Source organism: Barbus barbus, assembly GCF_936440315.1.
Source record: "Barbus barbus genome assembly, chromosome: 44".
NCBI lineage: Eukaryota > Metazoa > Chordata > Actinopteri > Cypriniformes > Cyprinidae > Barbus > Barbus barbus.
Window position 1 is genome coordinate 5,060,945 of NC_136722.1, and position 5,850 is coordinate 5,066,794.

Consider the following 5,850-nt stretch of genomic DNA (forward strand, 5'->3'; position numbering starts at 1 on the left):
ATACCATTCATCAATCCAGCTTATATTAATAGGTCTGAGTATGAATTGTCTGTCTTGCCAGCTTCTGTCTCAGAACTGCCTACTCCAGCCTCTGTCAATGCACCTGATTATGAACTCTGTCTGCATGAAGGTATCTTTTGAATCTAATTATGAACTGTCTGTGTTTCCAGTTACAGTCGAAGGACCCAATTATGGACAGTCTATCCACCCAGCTTCAATCACTGAGCTGTCTGCCAATCCAGTACCAGTCAATACACCCAACTGTGAACTGTCTGTTGGTTTAAATTCTGCACTTAAATTAGATTCTGAATGATCCGTCTTTCCAGTCCCTACTAATAAGCCTGAGTGTGATTTGTCAGCATGTGTTCCTGATTTTGAACTGTTTGCATGTTCAGTGTCAATCAGTGAATCTGTTTATGTAGTGCCTGCCCACTCCGTTGTCACCGGGGAAACTATAGATGAACTATTTATGTGCCCTGCTTCGGTCCTTGAGCCCGTAAATGCTATGTGTGTCTCAGTTTTTCCTAGGCTCCAATCTCTGCTGTGGGTTCCTGACCGGTCGAGGTGTTCTCCTGTTCCGCCGTGGTGCTCCTCTGATCCGTCATGATGCTCTCCTGCCCTGTCTGCTCCGCACTGGTGGGCTCCTGCTCTGTCTGCTCCGCCGTGGAGGTTGGCTGTCTGGCTCTGGTGGTCATCTGCTCTTCCGTGGTGGTCTTCTGCTCTGCCTGCTCTGCCGTGGAAATATTCTGCTCTGCCCTGGTGGGCTCCAGTTCCGTCGACTCCGCCCTAGCTTCCTGCTTTGACGACTCTGCCTCGTTCCCCGGCCACTCCACTTCCAAGTGGACCTGTCCCTTCGTCCCTCCCCCTGTTCCACCTCTGCTCCACCGCCCTCCTGGATTGCATAGGAGCGTCTGGAAGCCGCTCACCACATGGACTCTTGCACTACACTAACTGTTGCACGCCACCTCAGACTACAATTCCCATCATCCATTGCACTGACGACACATACAGCTGATTGCACTGATCACCCACCCTACATAAACCATGGACTTCCTCTTCCTCTCTGCCGAGTATTGTATGCACTTATCGCTACCCTAGCTGATAGCTACTTTACGGAGCCTTTCTTAGTCTTGCCTGTTTTGATTCTAGCCTGTGTGTCTTGGTTTAACCCTTTGCTCTGCTGTTTCGGATACTGTTTGCCCCTGCCTGGGTTATTGCTCGTGTACCTGGTTCATCTCTCTTTGCCTTGCCCTGTTGGATACTGTTCGCCGATCGAAGACCCACACTTATCTAAGGAATACTCTTTGACTTGCCTCGCCTATGTCTGTTTGCTGTGTATCAACCAATGCTTGTTTATGACCACGCCTTTTAATAAAGCTTTGCAGATGGATCCGCACGCCTCACATCTTGTTCTCCCCGTTACAGACAGATGTGCTGTTTCTTTTCCAAGCAGTTGAACTTAATTTTCACCTTTTAAATGACTAAAAGTAGGGAAAAAAAATCCCAAAGGCTGATGGAATCCCATACATTTAAAGAGGTATATATAAAAGATCTACACACCCCTGTTAAAATTTCTGTTTTGAAATGTATAAAATGAATGCAAGAAAGCATGTCAGATGTATTTACACGTATAACATGATATTGAAACCAACCATAACATACATTTTTCTTCTCAAATAAGTAAACACACACACACACACACACACGACGGGTCTGCCTCTACTGGAACAAACCCATTTGACCATCATGGCTGCAATCTGGTTAATATTTTCCATATTTCCGGGGTGGGCTAATAAGTTCCTATAGTCTTGTCTATAAATTCAAATAGCCCTTTGTTGGTGCCCAACTGCATTTTTATCCGTGTTACTTTTGGTGTATTTTCCTTGCAATAAAAGAGGAAAAAATGTTGCCACCGTGTCTGCCCTCTCAGAGAAACTCTTGTGTTCTAAAAACTTGTGTTCTTATATTTTCTTTTTTTTGGATAAACAGGGAAAAAAAGAACTGTTGGATTATGTAGTTCCAATAGCAAGAGTTAACTATCTGCAAGACAGTTAGCATCTAATGTCAATTACCTTAAACAAATAAAAACTGGATTAACAAAAGAGTGTTAAGGACACCTAAATGTCACGTCATCTTATTTCAGAGCAGTGTGACCAGTTTAACAGAACACTGGTTTGAGGTCAGGAGAACATGTACTTAGCTCACAAGCTGGCATAAAATTCTTCTAGGAGAACAGCGGACTTAGCCATGGCCATACTATCCGTGAAGAAATCAAATCCACCAGGTAATCACTATTTGTCACATTTGCCATATTGGTCAAAGGTGTTTCATGTTTTGAAGGATTTGGAAGTTGCTAATTTTTATGTATTATCAGTCAGCAGGTTAAGACAATATGCATTACTGCTGGCATGTTTTCTTTGTACATCATCCTTTCTGGTAAATTCATACTTAATTTCAGATTTTAAAATAATCATTAAATAAATAAGAACGTAACTTCTCCCTTCCAAACCAACAGGGATGTGTGGCATTTAGTTAGATTGAAATGAGAATATATTGTAAATTACAGTTCAATCCATAAATCTGAATGTATTTATCTGAATTTAGCAAAGAAATGTAAGAATTTTAATAAAATAAGTTTTTAGCAGTACATTTTTTAGCAAGGTTTAATCAACACATTTTTATGTTTAATATTTTATTAAGTTGTCTCAATGCATTGTGGTGGACTTGTTTTGAAGATATTAAACTCGTTCAATTCATTAGACATCAGATCAACTGCGGAAAAAACAAACATGCTCTTATCAAGAATTAAATAGGCTAAATTTGGCTGTTGGATTTCTTTGAATTGTAATTGAGTAAATTCCCCTTCCTATAATTCAATTTCAAATTCTTATTCAATACCTCAATATGTTATTTAAATGTAATTTATAAATAATAATAATTTATACTTATCTTTATGAGTGTATGATCTCATAGCCTAATCGAAAATCCCTCACAAAATACGGGTTTAAAGACAGCGCCTCATATATAGTTTGAACCAAGGGATGCAAAAGGATTATTCAATATTCTCTGCGTTTATGGAAACTCGTGACAGCTAGCCTTGCCCCATATAATGATAGGTTTGCCACTGACTAGTGTTGGATAAAATTTGGTTTATATAATGTAACTTAATTTGTTTGTTTTTTATGACTAATAATATCTGCTTAGCCTACTACAGCTCAAATAAAAGAGAAAGGGTGTAGAATCGCCTGTGGCTTGAACTAAATATTTACACAGGATCTGTTTTTCAGTCGCGCTCCTGCTAAAAGTCAGTTATAAGACAAAGGCTATTCGACTGCAAGTGCAAAAATCTAACTGATTTTCCAAGTTTTTTAAGCATACATCTGTTGATTATTTTTAGTGTTATAGCCTTGGCGATGTTGAGATTTCAGTAAGGGACAAATCTTACATATTCGATCTCAAATAGCTGTTGTGCCAAAGTTTAAAGATACTTTTTAAAATCCTATCAAGGATATATCCATATATTCAGATTTATACAGAAGATATTTCTGTTTGTGATGGATCTTCTGCTCTTCCTTTCTGAAACTCTTAAACACATGTGTATACTTTGATTTTTAGCTTTACATTTTAGGAGGAATGTGTGTCTTATTCATTTTACTCATTGTTATAAAATTTTCTATGTGGCTAATGCTATTTATAATTATACAAAAAATTGTATTTCAAATAATTCAGATTTCTATTTGATTTTTTCGAATTTCTATTTTATTTCAGTCTTTCACTTCATCATAAAGTTTTGATAAATAGCTACACATTTCATTAAGCAGCACAGCCATTTTCATCTATGAACAGTTTCTTGGGCACCATGCACATGAGCATACTAATAATTTCTGAAGGATGTGTGACATGGAAGATTGGAGTAGGCTAATGGAGCTTTGCGCAGAAAAAAAAAAAAAAACATTGCCAACTTTGTCGCTTGATTTAGCTATTTTTCAGACCTCTCTAGAGCGGGTTTTTCTCCCAAAAAAACAGCGCCTAGGGACAAATGTAGCGACTTTCTTGGATAAACATTGTCTAGTTTCCGAGACTCGCCGGTACTGCGTCACGAGCGCAAAAACCTAGAGGAGGAGCATTCCATTAAAATAGATATTCTGTTGCTTATAACCACCATTTTACATGTAAATAATTATTATAAATAAATACAGCCTTTACTGTATACATTTTCTTCGCCTAATACATTAATTTGTTTGAGAGCAAACCTAAAAACATTGTACCTTTTGGTAGTAGGCTATTCACATAATTACACACATTTAGAAAACTTCAATGTAAACTTGGACATTTTAAACCAGATGCACGTCAGTTTTTTACCTCCCTGGAAGCTAAGAAAACACATTCTCAACATGAACTTAACTTATCAGGAGTGACTCGCTATGAGTAGCTACCTATGGACAGAGGCGGACAGTACATTTACTTGAGTATTGTACTTAAGTACACTTTTTGAGTATCTTTACTTTACTTGAGTATTATTTTTTGTGGAAACTTACAACTTTAACGTCACTACATTTGAAAGACAAATATTGTACTTTTCAGTCCACTACATTTCTATTAAGTTCCTCGAAGTCAAAAGTTGTTACTATAGCAGCTTTGAAAGTCAGAGGGTGATTTTTATTTTTATTTTTATTTTTTTCTTCAGTCATCACTCTTGTAGGGTTACATGAAGTGATTTCCCAGCATTTTTTGAACACTGACCTGTTGCAAACGTGATATTTATTTACAACGATTTAACCCTTTATAGGGCACTCATTGAAATACTTGGAAATTAAAAATTTCAACCCTGGGGTGTTATTGGAGGTTATTAAAAGACTTTTAAACTTTTGTGACTTTAAAAAAAAAAATAATAATAATTATGTTGAATATCAAGTTCAATGAAGTTACCATGTAAACCATATAGTTACCTTACCAGTCTATGGTCATTTTTTTTTCCCAAAAAGCATATATATTTAAAATATAAGAAGCATATATAAAATTAAAATAAATACAAGAAACCTATATAAATTTCATGGAATTTGTATTTAGCAAAATGTTTTCTTTTATTTAGGAACTTTTGTTTTCATGTGTCATAACATGTGTCCATTTACTTAGGCAACGGCTTCATGGTACTTGATGAAGCACTTGCGTTCAGCATTGAGGCACAGGTGGACCTTACAGACCTTGCAGACCACATTTGACCTCAAAATGTTTCCCTTCCTGCTGCAGTACTTGCAGGCCTGGCGGTTGGTGTAGACAGGGGGCATGGAACAGGGACATGTCAAACCGCAAAGAAGCATCTGGGGTGTGGCTGCAGTGTCCCCAGATAGGCATGGGGACATCAAAAGAGGTGTTGGGTGCAAATGGAAATGATGAGCTCCTTCGGGGGCAAGACATAAAAGCCTCTGGCTGCTGCAACTCCTAAACACCTGGATCCGGAAGTTCTTCAACGACAGGCCATCCACATCAAGAGCCTTGATGTCCCACCTGTACATGATCCAGGCATTCATGAGGCTGACATCTATTGCATATGCAAACATCCGCATGTACCACCTCTTGGATTTCATGGGGGTGCGGTAGAGGTGGACCAGCATGTCACTCTTGTCAATGCCCCCCATGTTGGAATTGTAGCTCTTGATGACAGTAGGGCAGCTTACCGGTTCCTTCCTCTTGGTGTCACTGCAGTACCGGTAGACTGAGGACATGGGCTCCACCCCCATGTCTGTTGTCAGCAAAGTGACGACCCTGTTGTCCTTCCAACTGAGGGCCAGGATCCCATCATCACTGGTGATGTAATCATACACACCACGAGGGACAGCTTTTTTCTCC